General features: G+C 31.9%; 1 pseudogene; it reads left to right on the top strand.

Moving 5' to 3' along the window:
* The first annotated feature begins 993 nt into the window (after nt 1-993).
* The window catches only part of LOC126022192 (polyadenylate-binding protein 1-like), a 109,645-nt pseudogene continuing 93,195 nt past the window's right edge, over nt 994-17,443 (top strand).

Genomic DNA, 17,443 nt, shown 5'->3' with positions numbered 1-17,443 from the left:
TTAAATATATAATTGAAATATAATGAAATATGTAATTTTTTATGCAGGTCAGGGTACACTTTTTCGAAGGTCATTATTCTGTATGTCACAACCCAAATAAAACACTATACAGCCATGTTTTATTTAACGACAGATATACATTCTGTGAAGTGCATAGTTAAGAAATATATTGCTCTATAAATGCCAATGAATTCACTTACATATAGTAGACAAACCTAGATTACACTGTCTACTTGATCCAGAGTAACTTGTAGGTACTATTGCTGTTTTATATATATATATATATATATATATATATAGTAGGTAAAATCTTATATGGGACACAAGTCACTGACTGAAGGATTATAGGTATGTCAATTTATTCCAAATTTATATATATAACTTCTCTATTTAAAAGTATCCAAGAATTGATACAGTCACTGATAAAAATATAATTTTATCTAAAACATCATAGTGTAAAATGCCTTTACATGTAAAATAACATACAAACATTAAATATATTGATAAACTATATTATATAATTAGATAAAATTATGTGATAGCTTCTATGCTGAAAAAGGTGAGTCAGAGGGTAAGAATGATTGCGCTCTTTTGTGGTATCTATAGAAAAATAGTATGATAATAATATTCAAGGACAATAGAAAAGAGGGCCAGGAGGAAAAGACCGTGCTTCCCATGAATAGCAGAGAAATGCAATTAGGGCAGGGAAGGGACCAATATAACAATGATCATTGGAAATGATCATTCTGGTTGGGTGCTAAAAGGAGATTAAGTGACAGGCATATCCCTCATTAACAATAAAGCATACCAGTGTCTAGAAAGAAAAAAGAATAGATAGAAAGAAAATGTAAAAGAGAATGAAATTAGAGAAATGGAGAGAAGAGAGAGATATTGAGATTAAGAGAGAGAGAAAGAGAGAGAGGGAGAGAGAGATAAGAAATGCTCATCTGTAGGCAGGCAGGGGAGAAGGCAGGAGGAAGGCAACTAGGAATAATGGCGATGTGTGCTCTGGTGAAGGGTGTTGTACATCGCATGACTGTAAATCAATCGTGGACAAATTTGCATGTGTGGTAAAACACAAAACAAAAACAACTGTATTATGAACAACCTTGTTACCATGGTGTTTAAATAAAGTCATTTAAAAAAAAGGCTCTCCAATGCAATACTGGGTCACAAGGTCAACAATTATATCGTCTGTATCATTCACTATTATTTTGGGGGATTTAGGAAGGGGGATAGACTCCCAAGTCCTGGTTGCAAAGAGACCCAGATACCCCATTGGCAAGTTTCAGCCAGTGTGGTGGTTGTTCAATATGAAACCTGGAGGATACTACGCTGCTTGCATTCTCTACTTTCAGTGATATCCTGTGTAATCTAGTTGTGATAGGGCACACCAGGGCTGCACCTATCATTGTTGGTGGTCTCAAAGTTCATATCCACAACTCAAAGGCTTATAAAACTCTGGGACTGACCTTAGGTTGGGTGCACAGTGAGCATGTGTTTGTGTCTCTGTATTTAATTCTAATTCACTCATCTATTTGCTTTAAATTCAGAAAAGCTTCTATGTTACACCCACAATAGCACATCTACACATACAATGCTTAGACATAAATGAAGAATGGAGTTCTATTAAAGAATTATTTACCTATGTAAATTAAAGAAAGAAATTTGAACAACACTGAAGAAAAGTGAAATAAAATAGGCTACACATATTTGAACTTGTCTTTAAAACCATTAGACACCACACATGCATATCGAAGTCATGATGGTGTAAACTCAGCAACCTCAACAAGATGATAACAGTGAAAAAGATTGATAATCTTATTATGCTGACAATGATATAAATAAATAAATGCTCTCATGTCCTTTAGGAAGAAAGAAAGCTTGGTATGGTTGTTATAGATACTTCTTTGGAAATGCAGATTAAAATTGGATAGAAAAGATTTGCCTACAACGAAGTACATTTCACTATAAAGCGCAATAAATAGAAATCTCCATTTGATAATAATGACAGTAGCACATTATAAATGTAGTGAAAACAACTAAATTTCACCTTAAAATTGATAAAAATTGGTTAATTTCATGTTCACATATTTCACACCATTAAAAATATTGAAACAATAATCAAAAATATCTTCATAACTCTAAGTTCATTATTTTGGAACCCAAATTCTAAAAATTTAATACAGGCTATTTGAGAGATAAGAAGATAATTATTTGTAAATTAGATGATATAAAACTTTAAGATTCAAAAATCATCAAAAATAACAGCAATAGATATAGAAACTTTAATTTCATGATTGTGATTTTTATAGGTTCTTTTAATTGCTGTTAATTTTCTAATAAAACACTTTATAGCAAAAAAAAAAAAAAACAAGCGAAAATGGCATAAACCTATTATAGAAAAGAAAAATGGCACCTAAAGCAAATAAAAAGTAAATAATTGTTTTTGGTTTTTGTTTTTAGGCCACACCCAGTGACACTCAGGGGTTACTCCAGGCTATGTGCTCAGAAATTGCTCCTGGCTGGGGCTACCGCTCTGGCCCAACAAGTAAATAAAATATTTTGAGTAAAGGAAGACATCCCTCAGAAAAACATTTAGAACCTATTGATCTCAAAGTACTTACAGACCAAATTCCTTTAAATAATTCAATTAAAGAATAAAATATTTCTTTAAAGGCATTGTTGGACTTTAAAATCCACAAAATAACTGGTAAATTTGAATTTTATATAAGCAATGAGTATGTATTTAGTATGAATATGAAAAAATATTATATCTGGTAACTCTGGAGAAAGGTGTGAGTAATGGGAACTAATTAGGATAAAACTTGACAGGTATTTAGGTGATGTTTTCTTTTTATTCATTTCGATGTAACGTATATTAATTTCTTTTTTTTTTTAATTTTTTTTTTTTTTGTGGTTTTTGGGTCACACCCGGCAGTGCTCAGGGGTTACTCCTGGCTCCATGCTCAGAAATTGCTCCTGGCAGGCACAGGGGACCATATGGGACGCTGGGATTCGAACCGATGACCTCTTGCATGAAAGGCAAACGCTTTACCTCCATGCTATCTCTCCAGCCCCACGTATATTAATTTCTAATGATTCACCGACTATAATTTATGATCTATGTATTTTGTAGTTTGTGCACTTGCTGAAATTGTATAAAATCTAAATATGTATATTAATTATAATGTGTTCCCAGGAATTTTTCAATTAGAGAAAATAAATGATTTCGTTGAATAAAAGATCCATTTTGTAACAACTGTTTGTTGTAAAGTTCTTAAAACTACCTGTTGTTCTCCTGCCAATCACCTCAGGCTATGTCCTCATAGTTTATTCTGGACCTACTCATTTTTTCAAAGAAATTATGTAAAAAAATTGGGTCACAAATTGTGACTCACAAAGGTCACAGAAATATTACCTTATCAGAAACAAGTCCAGCTCAATATTAATTTATTTAGATAGATGTGTTTAAAAATTTCTAAGGCATAATACAATAAAACATAATTTTCCTAACCAATACAATTTTGGGTAAATTCTAGTCATCTTTCCCAGTCAATTCTCTATTCTGTAAAGATCTAATCAGACCATGACTTCACCTGCTAATTACACTTGACTAATGAAGTAATGTAATGATGTAATGACTAATATAAAAAGCCACATAAGCCATGTAAGAAAACAATTTACTTGCCATTTTATAATGTGAACTTATATAAATGTATTGCAAACTTTCTCGAAGGAAATTCACCTAGCTAAATAAAGAAGCAGTTTTTAAACTGAGAATTGTCTATATACTTTTATGACAAGTTTATGTCTGTTGTCAAATTTAAATTGTTTCCAGACTTAAACTGCAAAAATGCAAGATATTCCTCTTTAATAAAAGGTTTTATGTATTCATATGAGAGATTAGGATATTAAAGTATTAATCAGCCCAAAGAGAAAATTTTATTTCTATACATTTAAATGAATACCCATTTTAATATAATTTCTGAATCATCAGGAAAATTAATATGAGCTGTAATTGGAGTTTTTCTTCAATTATACATATAACACTGAATTTATAATTTAGTAGAGGGATAGGGCTCTGTTCCCACCTCTGCCAAAATTAGTAAGGTCTTTAAACCAGGCAGTGGTTTAATCATGCAGTTTAAACTTTATCATACAGTATGGACATAACCCACTTTTTTAATTATTGTGAAGTTTAAAGATTTTTTTACATTTTTATGAAAAAATACTATACAATGGAGATATTTGCCCATTCAATCCTGTCATAATTTTAAAATATAAAACAACATTTCATTAAATTATCAACAAAAACAATGCAATTAATCATATTATATTTGCATTTATCTGAACTGTCATTTTGTTCTGTTTAGTTTCATCTTGTGTATTGAAGGACACATCTGGAATTTTTTTCAGATATTATTTCTGAATCTGTGCTCAGGGTTATCTCCTAGTTGGGCTTAGAAGACCATGTAGGTTGTCAAGAGTTGAACAAAATTTAATTGAGTGCAACACAAATGTCCTACGGGCTTTACTATCTTTCTGGCCCTAGATGAACTATCTTAAGTTTAAATAAATCTTAATATACAAATGTATACGGCTAAAAATTCATATACCAGATAACATAATCCAGTTGCATGATTTTAATGAATTTTTAAATGCTCATTTTAAATAGCTAATTGTAACAATTGCTGCTTAATGAGAATTATTTTTTAAAATTAGTTTTATCTATGATCTTACATGAATCTTTTAATATTTACCCTGAAATGTACTATTATATTCTTTATTATATAAATGAGAACATTTATGATAAATAATTTAATGCCTAGTTTTGCTCCTGAATTTCTATCTAGCAGTTACTTTGTTGAACCAATTATTTATATATAACTTACTAATTTAAAATTTGGTTTAATATGTATTATTTTCATAAGATATTTGTAATTAATAAACACAGAATACATATTTATTTAAAAGTGATACTATTAGTGATCCATCAATACATTCATATAAGTTTAGACCAAATATTTTACTGATAACTTTATAATCCAAATTATTATCTGATTTCTTATACTTCAAAGTAACAATGGCCCTTAGATTTTTATTTTAATGATGTTAAATTGCTTATTTAATAAAATTTGTGCACCTTTGTTTATAGCATAAATTTATAAAATTAGAGTCTGAAATATTTTAAACATCAAACACCATGTTCCATAGACTTCCGTGGGTAGGATAATCATGTGATGTAATTCTGGTAAGTGAAATAGAAACTTAATTTATTTGGAAATTTCACTTAACAAAATTTGGCCCAATATTTAATTATATTGGAACCTCTTCACATGAATAGTTCTCTATGAAGAATATTATACACATAAAACATAATTCATCTAAAGACTATAAATATTAGACATGGGATTAGAGCTGGCTTTTTATGGGTAGAAGAATAAACATGTTACAGGTTTACAATTATATCCTTGTGTCATGATTATTACCAGATTTGTGTTTTTCTTGACACTTTTGGTGATTCAAATAAATTTGAATTTAGACTATCTCTGGTTACACATTAGTAACTGATACACTGGGTATGCTGAATAATGACTTACGAATCATTGGGCTATGTGATTAAATTTTTCTGTTCCCAATGGTAAATTTTCAATCATATTAAAGATAAAAATAATGACTTATGATATGATTTGGGAGCAGTTTAAGTAATTAATAGATAGACCATCAGTACATGATTAGTAATTAAACTATTCAAGGGAAGTTATTCCAATCTGGAGAAGTTCCCATTTGGAAATCCACACTCTCATCTGCTGAACATTGAAGCATATGATCTCTTGTAATTATTTAATAAAGATTTTAAAATTATGTTAGCATCATGTGATATATAAATTGCTTGAGTTCACACTCATTTGACTTTCCTGGTTTAGGATAATATTATTCTTCTGTCTGAAATCATTCATTTCAAAACTGATCTAATTAATTATAAAGTTAGAATAATTACCTTGCATATTTTATGTATAAAATAATGCACATTTTATAAAATATTTATTCATTATAATTATGGTTTTTCGAGAATGTATTTTACAAACAAAATATTAAATACTATATGACTTTCTTAGTATTTTAAGGACAAAATAATTTATTTGCTTTTTGAAAAGTAAACTATTTCCTCATATATTTTTGTAAAATTATTTATTTTATATTTCCATTATGGAGAATATTGTGAGTGAAGGCCAAAACTTTAAATCTGGATTGTTTTTTTTCTGAACTTTCTGTCAGAATGTTGACAAAACCGGAATTTTCTTTTGCTTATCTTGGGATTGGTAGTTAGGCGCCCATAAAATGCTCAGAATATCATATCATGGAGCGTCCACAGAAATACTCGTTTAACTAGTACAGATGGTTCAATGTTTATTGTGGTAATATGGTGCTACTGTTACCTTCCTATATTGGAGGTGAGTTAGAAGTCACAACAAATTGTCAATGCTTCAAGACCCCAAGGCTCTACCCAAAGGTGGTATTCAGCTCACTGTACATTTTCTGGGTTTGAATCTTGACCCATGAGCTCTCTCCAAAACCAGCATTTTAAAACATGAGACCAGGGACCTGAGCAAAATCTCAGTCATAAGAGTGCAACCCTTGGGACAGGAGAGGTGGCACTAGAGGTAAGGCTTCTGCCTTGCAAGCACTAGCCTCGGTGGGACTGCGGTTCTATTCTTCCGGAATCTCATATGGTCTCCCCCAAGCCAGGGGCTGTTTCTGAGTGCATAGCTAGGAGTAACCCCTGAGCATCAAATGGGTGTGGCCCAAAAACCCAGTACAAAAAGTGCAAGGCTTGTACAAGGCCTGCCAAGGTCGAATCCCTTGTACCACATATGAGCACTCAACAGAATCAGGAGACAGCCCTGAGCACTGTAGAGTGTGAACCAAACCCTCCCTCAAATGTTGCCTATGTAGCAATCATAGTCTATAAGAAACAAATATATATATATATATGTATATATATATTATCTATTTAAAATAGTGATGATGGCTTTCAATATGCTAAAATAAATTTGTTTCTTATTTTTCTTTAAAAGGATATATTTACAAAGTTGTGACTTCACATTTATTTCTATTAATTATTTTACTTTCATTACTATTTGTGAATAATATCCTAAAGTACGACATGTGGTCTTTGAAGTTAATTTGTACTTAATTATCACTTAATTTTGTACTATTATTTTTGGTCTTAATTCTTAAATTCCAATGCTGCAGTGAAAACTAGATTTTATCCTACAGGTGATAAGATTACTCATAATTTCTGAGAAGCAAAATGTGGAAAATCTCTGGAAAATGTGAGAACATAGTTGGATTCTCACATTTTTGAAGGTAAATAGATCACACCATGGAAAAATAGGACCAGAAACTTCAATGTGAATATTAATGAGTTTTTAATGTCCCATGACTTTTTCCTGAAGTGCAAAAGATACCACTATCTGGAATTCACCACTAATCTTTGTTTTAGAGTTCAAGTATCAAATTTCATTAAAGTGTTCTCAAAAACAAAATGTAACTGAAACATTTAAATAATGTTGGGCTTAAATAATTACTACTCCCAACTTGATAAATAACTCAAATTATAAAATTTATCATATATTTTTCCTGTATGGGTTCTGTCTTCATATCCCACCTCCTAAAATAATCACCTGATAGAAGTTCAACATATGATCTTGAAGATGTTGCAAACATTAGACCCAGAAACATTCTTTATCAACTTAATGTCAAGTCAATTTTTTATATAGAAACACTAAAATATTCTGAATAAGTAAAAATATTTAAATGATGAAATTGGATATAGGATATAGGACTCAAGTTACATAACTAATCAACTTTTTATTGTTGTTTTAGGGTTACACAAGGTGTCCTTCAGGGGTTACTCCTGGCTATGAGCTTAGAAATCACTCTTGGCTTGTTGGACCATATGGGATGCCAGGGATAGAACTGAGGTTTAAACTGAGTCGACCCTTCAAGGCAAATGCTGTCCTATTGTGGCATCTTTCCAGCCCCAACTGATAAACTTTCTGATAAATCTTAGTAAATATCAAATCTCCAACATTTTCATGTGGAGTACATAATTAAATTTTGATTGGTAAGTATAAAATAATTGTCTTGCTTTTCTTTATAAACTCCAACATCTCTGTGTACATTACAGAAATTTTCTTACTTCCATAATTTTAGATCATTTTGTCTCCTAAAATTTCCTCATCAGCCCCTATTTTTTCTTTCCCATTATTAGAAAAAGTTAAATTATAATATTAGTACATTGTTATTTCATGATAAGAGATGGACTCTCTTGAATAAATAGTTCTCAGTTCTCTAAGTCCATATGCCTTATGTTGGTATCTTTTCCTCAGAAATTATTGGAAATTGTATATAAATCGCAGCTTCTTAAATAGTTTTCATTGATCATGTCCACACTTCATGTCTACACTCTGGTGAAATACTTATCTGAAAATTATGACTTGCTTCTAACAAATGTACAACAAGGTAGATGACATTTCATAATACTTGCCCACAAGACTAGGATTTATTATGTTTTATTTTCTCTTGCTTCATTATGGAACTCAAGTGATATTATCTATAAGTTTCTTTGAAAGTTGTCATGCAAATAACTAAAATACCTATAGATCAATTGCTTTTGAAAAATTGAATCCTACCCACAGTCATGCAATAAATATATCCTTTCTGAAAGGAAACTTGAGATTAACTAGATCCTGAATCATACAATTACTCATAACCTTGACCTTAAGTTAAGGGGCTACAACAGCAGTACAGCAAGTCAGCCATGTGTTTGCCTTGCAAGCTGTCAAGATAGGTTTGATCCACAGCATCCTATGTGAACCCACAGTGCATGGCCAAGAATAATTCCTGGTTAAGAGTAATTCCTGGGGCCCGGAGAGATGGCACAGCGGTGTTTGCCTTGCAAACAGCCGATCCAGGACCAAAGGTGGTTGGTTCGAATCCCGGTGTCCCATATGGTCCCCCGTGCCTGCCAGGAGCTATTTCTGAGCAGACAGCCAGAAGTAACCCCTGAGCAACGCCAAGTGTGGCCCAAAAACTAAAAAAAAAAAAAAAAAAAAAAGAGTAATTCCTGAATCCCAAGTATCTCAAGGTCTGGGTCAAAAACAAAAGCTACAAAGGAATACAAATTTAAAAAGATAATATATAGCATATTTTATATAAGCATAAATATGAAAGGGATAAAAATTAAAAATATATATTTAAAGGAATATAAAATATATAAAAAGAAGAACTGAGTTAAGCTAAAGCAGGCATCTTGAATTGTTAAATCTGTGAGGAAAGATATAAGATGTGGATTGGATTCATGATTTGAGTGAAGACAATTTTTACACAGTAGATTTAAAACATCATTTTACATAGTTTAATTATATAGAGACATATATTTTAATTGGGTCATGCTATAATAAATACTGAAAAAATGCAATTGATAGTGGAACAGAATGAAAGAAGAGTTTATAAGGTTCTGAGGAGCATGTTAGCAAAAGCCTTAATAGTTCCAGACAGACTATTAAAAGAAATCTGTGTGTTGAAGACTTTGCTAATAAGAACTCTAAATAAAGTAGGCAACAGTTTGCTCTTCTAAACTAGAGAAAGTGATTTGCCTAATATATTCTGATAGAAAAGATACAATAAAGTCCTATTTAGTTAGATGGAAATTAAAAGATAACTTAATAAACATGATGATTTATAAAAGGAGATTTCAAAGACTAGCTTTAGATGATTCCCAAATGTGCCTTGTTTCTGAGAATAAATTATAAATGGAGGTATAACACTTGAAGAAACAGCATTAAAATGAATGGGAACCAAAACTGCTGTTTGAACATTTTTAATCTTTTAAGAAAAGGAAGGAAAAAATACTTAAATTTAAAAATGGCCCTACAACTTATGTGGATAAAGACAAACTAAAGTGTGTCAACACCATGTTTTATTTAAACTTCAAAATGTCATTAAAAAATCACAGTATCATTCAGCCATACACCAGACTCTATAAGAAATTTTAGCTTTGCCATATTGATAATTTTAAGCGACAGGACTCTGAGCTGATGGACACTAGTTATTAACCATCTCAGCAGGGTCCCCAAGATTGAGACAAATTTTTTAAAGTGATTCATTGCTATGGATTTTCTTTAATGGAATAAAATCCAATAAGTATCATAAAAACTCAGTTTTGTATTTATTCAAGTACTTATTCAAATAAAGTTACATTGGTATAATATTCTTATAATTCACTGTTTAAAGAATGTTTCTCCACCAAACTTAACATGGAGGAAATAGAATAGAGGACTACTTATTGACAAAATCTTGTAGAAAGAAAGAGGATTCAGAAGTCTATTAAAGGATATCAGAATAGAGAAAATGATCAAATCAGCCAAAGTGCTTAACATCAAATTATAATTTATAAGATTTTTCCAGATACATTTTATAATTACAATGAACAACTGATGTTTTAATTCTCATTTCTACATGTTCTGAGCAGATATAACAACTGCATTATAACGTTTTAGATGTGAGTTGAGTAAGAGTGAAAGTTTTTCCTTTTCTTTCTTTTTTCTTTTTTCTTTTTACAGATTTACATATCTAGAATAAGTTTGCTCTATGGGGATTTTTCACACCTAAAACTTAGTTGATAAGACTGTGGATTTTGAGATGATACAATGAATAAAAACCATTTCAATCTTGAGCGGAAGTAATTATATACATACATATCTTCTCATTTTTAACTAGTGTTACTTGCAGTATTTTTAATAATTGAGATTCAAATATATAATATTCCAAACTCACTGCTAGTATCATCTTCCCTTCATTAATACATCAACATTTGGTTTTATTCTCTCCCTAAGTGCTTAACAACATCAATGTTTTCGCTTTTTATATCTTATACAAATAATTTTAACAATAGTGTTGACCTTTATGTTATTGACTTATTTTGGGTAGAGGCCAAACTAGAAGTGTTCATGTCTTTACTACTGACTGTGCTAAGGGATAACTCCTGACAGTTCTCAAGCAAATGACACATTGATTATGTTATTTCTCCATTTGACTTTTCGGTTGTTACCTATGTAATCCAAAAGGTCCAAGTCCCCTAATCAGTGCTCCTACATTATAGACAGTACACTTCCTCATCGATCCAATTTTCCTAATTATTTCCATTTCATTTTTATTTCTGTATTGCTCATGTTGATGACCTATAATCTTTTGTTTTTTATTCTATTTACCAATATGTAAGTGAGAATATCCAGTATATCACAACAACTTTCCTTGAGAAGGAAGGTTTGGAGAACATCAGATTTTTCTCAGGTTTATAAATCTGTGCTTAGATATCACTGGCATGGTCTGGGGGTTATATATGATGGAGTTGGCTGCATGGAAGACAAATAATATATATTTATATTATATCCCTAGAAAAAGAAATATCTGTTCTTGTCCTTTAACTACATTTTAAATATTATTGTTTTATTTTTGTTGTTGTGGATATTTGTGAGCTAGATATACCCTGGATATTTTAATTTGCTTTTCAAATTTGGCAACATCAGTAGTACTCCAGGGTAACTCCAAGCTCTGCACTCAGGAATCACTTCTTGTTGGTTTGAAGGACCATATAGAATGCAGAGATCAACCTATGTCATCCATGCCCTATTCACTGTACAGACCAGGATATAAATCCTTCACCTGATGCATTATGTAAAAATATCCTTTTCCACATAGCAAAGTATTTTTACATTTTAGTCTGAATTTCTTTTGCCATACAAAGTCTCTTGATTTTGATGTTGTTCATCAACATCATTATGTTTTCCAATGGAGCAATGTCATTGAAGACATTTTTGAGGTACTGACTCTACAGTAATAGCCAACATTTTATATTTTTATCAATTTATTTTGTATATTATGACCTAATTCCAAGGTCTTTCTTAAATTTAAAATAGATTTTGTGCACCACATGAGATATAAATTCAGTTTATTATTTTTATTTTTTGCATGTGGTTATATAATTTTCTTAGGACCATTATTTGAGGAAATTTCCCTTGCTCCACTACACACATTCAGCATCTTTGCTATATATTGACTGCCCATAAATCTGGGGGTTAATCCCTATCTTTTAGAGTCTAATCCAATATTCAGGCAGTCTATTCTTATTTCAGTTCCATCGTGCTTTAATTACTATAGAATTGTAGCATTATTTAAAGACAGGAAATATGGGGCTGGAGAGATAGTACAGCAGTAGTGCTTTTGCCTTGCAAGCAGTCAACCCAAGATAGACTGTGGTTCGAATTCCATATGGTCCCCCCCGTGCTTGTCAGGAGCAATTTCTTTATATATATAGTATTTCATATATATATTATATGCATTATAATATATAATATATTGTATATATATATTTTTATTTCAGTTTCAGTCATAAACAGAATAACCCCCTTTACCACTACAACATAGTGCAGAGCCAGGAGTAACCTGTGAGTGCCCAAAACCAAACCAAACCAAAACAAAAAACAAACAAAACACACAAAAAAATAAATAAAGTTAGGAAATGTGATAATTATTTCCAACTTTATTTTTTTATGAATGCTTTAGCTATTTCAGACATTTCTGATTCCATGCAATGCATTTTAATAATTGTTCTAAGTCTCTTTATGTTATAAAAATGTTGATGGTGGGGCCAGAGCAGTGGTGCAAGTAGTAAGGTATCTGCTTTGCCCATGCTAGCCTTGGTCAAACCGTGGTTCGATCTCTCAGCTCCCATATGGTCCCCCAAGCCAGGAGCGATTTCTGAGTGCATAGCCAGGAGTGACTCCTGAGTGTCACTGGGTATGCCCCCTCCCAAAAAATGTTGATGGTAATTGAATTGAATCGCAACTGTATGATAACTTAAGAAAGTTGGTCATTTGACAATTTTTTCTCCTAATCTATAAACATGACATAGTTTTCTTCTTCCTTATGTTCTACTTTTTTCTTAAATGAATGAGTTTACAATATATAGATTTTAAGATATTTTTTAAAACATTGTTTCTGAGTTCAAAGTTTGATGGTCAATGTCTAATAACCTGGAGTCTAAGTTGGGTCCATATGACATATGTTCAAGGTGGCAGGCGCCCCTATAATGTAAAAAAGTAAGAGTTCTTATCCCTAGTAGATAAGAGCTTGTTTTTATATGTAAAATCCCCCCCCCCTTTTTAGTATGCCTTTGAAAAGGGAGTTCCTAGTTCCCAGACATAGAAATGACACAGCTCCCCACAACAGCTCCAGGAACCAAACCCCCTCTGGGACATCCTTAATACTGCTTTGCCAGTTTTGATATGATATCCTGACAATGAGAAAATGGTAACAACTTGATCTACGAGCAGGTTGTCTACCTCACCATCTAACGATAAGAAAATCAAAAGACTTGTTATTCTTTGATCTGTGCAAAAGTCAAGAGCACTATCTACAGATGACTGACTGTGACAACCAAGACTAAGCAGAAGGTATCCTGGGACCAACAAAAAAACCCTGGCCTATAGGTGTTGGCCTACGATCCGTACAACCAAGATCTCTAACTCCAGTGGTATGACTAAGACAACTGCAACTGAACGGATCTTCTGGGAACATAACGAAAGACTCTATCCCAGGCTTTATCCAAGGATCAGCATAATGACCAAGACCACCAATTACATTAAAAGGACAACTGGATTAAAATGACAGTGAAGGAACAGAACTTCTAGAACCGTGAAGAAAGACTTCATCATAAGATCCATTCCTTGACCTGTGCAGATACCAAGATCTCTAGACACAGAGGTCTAATTTTATCACCCATGATGGAGCAGAAGTCTTTTGTACACCACAAAAGGACCTAAGGGAGAGTAAATGAACATACAAGGAGTCTGTAGTTATTCCCATGACAGTATACTTCAAGGGCGGAAAAAAACTGTATCTCTTAAGCCAAGGGAATTCCCTTTCTAATTTCCCCAATATTTACTGTGCTATGCAGAAAAAAAAAAAGAAGCACAAAATAATCTTTTTTTTACTTATTTACTTAATTTTTTTGGTTTGTTATTGTTGTTTTATTATTTTACGCTCGTTTTTTTTTTTTAATCTCAGGACAGTGGTTATTTTGTGTTGCTTGTCTTTATTGATGTAGTGCTCATTGGACTTTTTGTTTAATTTTTCTTTTTGTATTGTTGTGGTGTTTCTCTTCTCTTTTCTCTTTCTTCTTTCAAACTGATGTCTAGAGCCTCTAATGACTCCGCCCTTTTTCTGCTTATTTGATTTATACCCCATTTTATTGTTTTTCTTTTCTTCAAACAGAACCACATAACTTGAACCATCTTGTTCCACCTCTTAAATTGAGGGGAAAATAATGGAGGGTACCAAGACCAAACAGTTGTATGAGCACTAAGTAGTAACAAAAAGGATTGGAGTTAAACACTAAATCCAAAACCAATGACAAAATAATCTATACCCAATTCACAACAAGTTAGACACAGAGGGGACCACTTATACTAGCAGCCCCGGAGTACTGGAGGGGGATATGGGATGCAAGCTGGGAACAGGGGTGGAGGGAGGACAACTTTGGTGATGGGAATTCCCCTGATTCAAGTGTCAATATGTCCCTAAAATATTACTGTGAAAGATATGTAATCCACTTTGGTCAAAATAAAAATTATCATTATAAAAAATAAAAAACATTGTTTCTTAAATATTATATTTCAGAGGACTTTATTTTTATTGATTTGTCATTTTGATATAATTTATTTATAGATTTACCATTATCTAAAATATAATGTATTTTAGTGAACTGATTTTTGAAGGTGGGCACTTTACTGGTTTACAATTTCCAATATCTTTAAGTAGATAGAATATGTTGGGTCTTTAATAAATATCATATACTCTACATCTAGTGATTATTTTATTCTTTTCCATTTGGATCAATTTGATTTTGGTTTTCTGTGTTAAAGGATTTGAAAATTGTATTGATTTAAAGTGAAGTAAGTGGACATCATTGACTAGTGCTTGATCTTGGGGGAAAGGAAACTTACTATTAAATATGATGTTGACTATAAGTTTATTTTTTATAAATGGCACTCACAAGCTTCAGGAAAGTTTCTTCTAACTCATTTTGCTGAGGATTTTATCTTCAATTAATAAACAATGTCAACATTTTTACTTTTGTTAAAATGATAGTATTATTTAGCTTCCCTTCTGTTGATACAATAATAGATGTGTCTATGTTAAACCATCCTTATATCCCGGAATCAAACAAAGTTTATTATGTACATGACCTTTTAAATATGTTATTAGATTAATTTTATTAAAATAATGTTGTAGTTTTTGCATCAACAGAGATATGCATGTGATTATTTACAATAATCATCTGCTATTTGTATTATGGGAAAGATGGCTTCACAGGAACTCTTAGGAAGAAATTCTTTGCCAAATCCCTCGATATTTTGGAAAAGTTTGAGGAGTACAGGTCATAAATAATATTTAAAATTTTGGTGGAAATCACCACAAAAGACCTATAGGACAGATTTTGTTCCTGGAGTGATTTGTGATTGCTATTTGAATTCCCTTACTTTTGGTAGGTGTATTCAAATTGTGTATCATCATATAATCCAGTTTTGGAAGTTAAATGATTCTAGAGTTTCTCCTTTTTCTCCTTTTATCTGATTTACTTTGGTTTTATCTTTTGGGTATTTATGAAGCTAAAGGATTCTCAATCTTATTTATTCTTTTTTAAAAACATATTCTGTTTTATTATTTTATTTCTATATACTTAAAAGTTATGATCTAGTAAGTATTAGTTCCTTTCTTCAATTAATTTTGGGGTTCCTTTTTTCTTTTCTAAATTATCAAGGAAAGTAGAAAGAAAAAAGAGAGGAAGGAAAGAAACAAGGCAGGAATTATGGATGGAAGGGGAGGAAAGTGAATGGGATGGAAAGTTAAAAGAGAAAATACAATTGAAAGATGTCATACCTCTAGACCCACTAACCATTTAGAAAACTTTACTGGAAATAGCTTGGGAAAAATAAAATTCATCATTGCTAAATATAGAAGAGAAAATATAGTTCTATCCTTAAAATCTGAGTGAAATTTATTTTAATAAAAGAGATGGGATAACTCATTGTAGAGAATTTGTTTAGGTCAGGGAATTGATGTTCTGGAAAACAGAGAAATTCCCCAATTTGAAATATGGTTACTCTTTTGTTATTGGAAGAAAGTAGTAAAATATGCATGAAGGTAGTCTGATCAGTATTTCTATTTAGGAGAAAATGAGTAATTTCACATTTTATGTCTCCACTTCTTTGGGAATGTAGTATGATGGGAAAACTTAGATGTAGCAGAAGTTTGAGGCTAAAATAAATTATACAGCAGAAGCATACATATTGAATGATAAGGAGAGAGAACAATGTCAAAAGGTCTACCATTTTTATCAGGATACGACAATAATATGCAAGAAACAGTGGAATTAAGGATGTTAAAATAAACATGTAAATGAGTGATTGTTTATAAGCATAGATCATTGCTTAAAATATAAATAGAAAATGAAAATATTTTAGAAATGATTTGACATATTAAAATATCTAATTATATAAATATATCCTATATGTTTAATATAGACTAACGTAAGTAATCCTCATAGTTTTGCAATTCTTTTATCTGCCTAATTATAGTTTTACAAATAACATAATTGGTGGTGGTGGTATAGAGGATAGCACAGCAGATTCGGCTTTTGCCTTGTATGTGGCCAACTTGAGGTATCTGGCATCTCATACTAATTTATGAGTGGAAAGTCAGGAGAAACCAATGAGTACTTCCAGTTGTGGCCTCTAGAACAAAACAAAACTAAATAATAAAATTAAAAGTGGAGAGGTGAAAGAGATAATACAGGGAGTAAGGTAATTCTCTTACATGGTATTAATTCTGGTTTGGTCCTTAGCACCATTTACCTTGGGTCACCACCCAGGAGAGATGTCTAAATGTAGCAGTATTAGTAAGTTCTGGTCACTGTAAATTGTGATCTCCAAATTGAAAATAAATTAAAAGCTGATAAATAGAAAAGTTTCTTCTGCAACAGGCACATTGGATATTATTTTACAGGGGTGTGGTGGGAGAACTTGATGCTGGAGGGCACATCTGGCAATGTGCAGTATTATTTTTGACCCTGCACTGAGGGTGCACATCTGGTTTGGCTCAGGGAACCATATGAAATTCTGGAAATTGTACCCAGAACCCTCATGCAAGGTAGAAGACATTCTGTTATATCTCTCGAACTCAACTATTTTTGTGTGGCCATACCTGCTGGTGTTTTGGCATTACTCTTGGCTCTGTGCTCAGGAATTACTCCTGGAAGTTCTCAGTGGGTCATCCAAGGGAGGCTGGTGATTGAATCTCAGAGGTCGTA

Source organism: Suncus etruscus, chromosome 11 (assembly GCF_024139225.1).
Source record: "Suncus etruscus isolate mSunEtr1 chromosome 11, mSunEtr1.pri.cur, whole genome shotgun sequence".
NCBI lineage: Eukaryota > Metazoa > Chordata > Mammalia > Eulipotyphla > Soricidae > Suncus > Suncus etruscus.
Note: the sequence above shows the minus strand (reverse complement) of the source record. Positions and strands in the feature narration are given on the sequence as shown.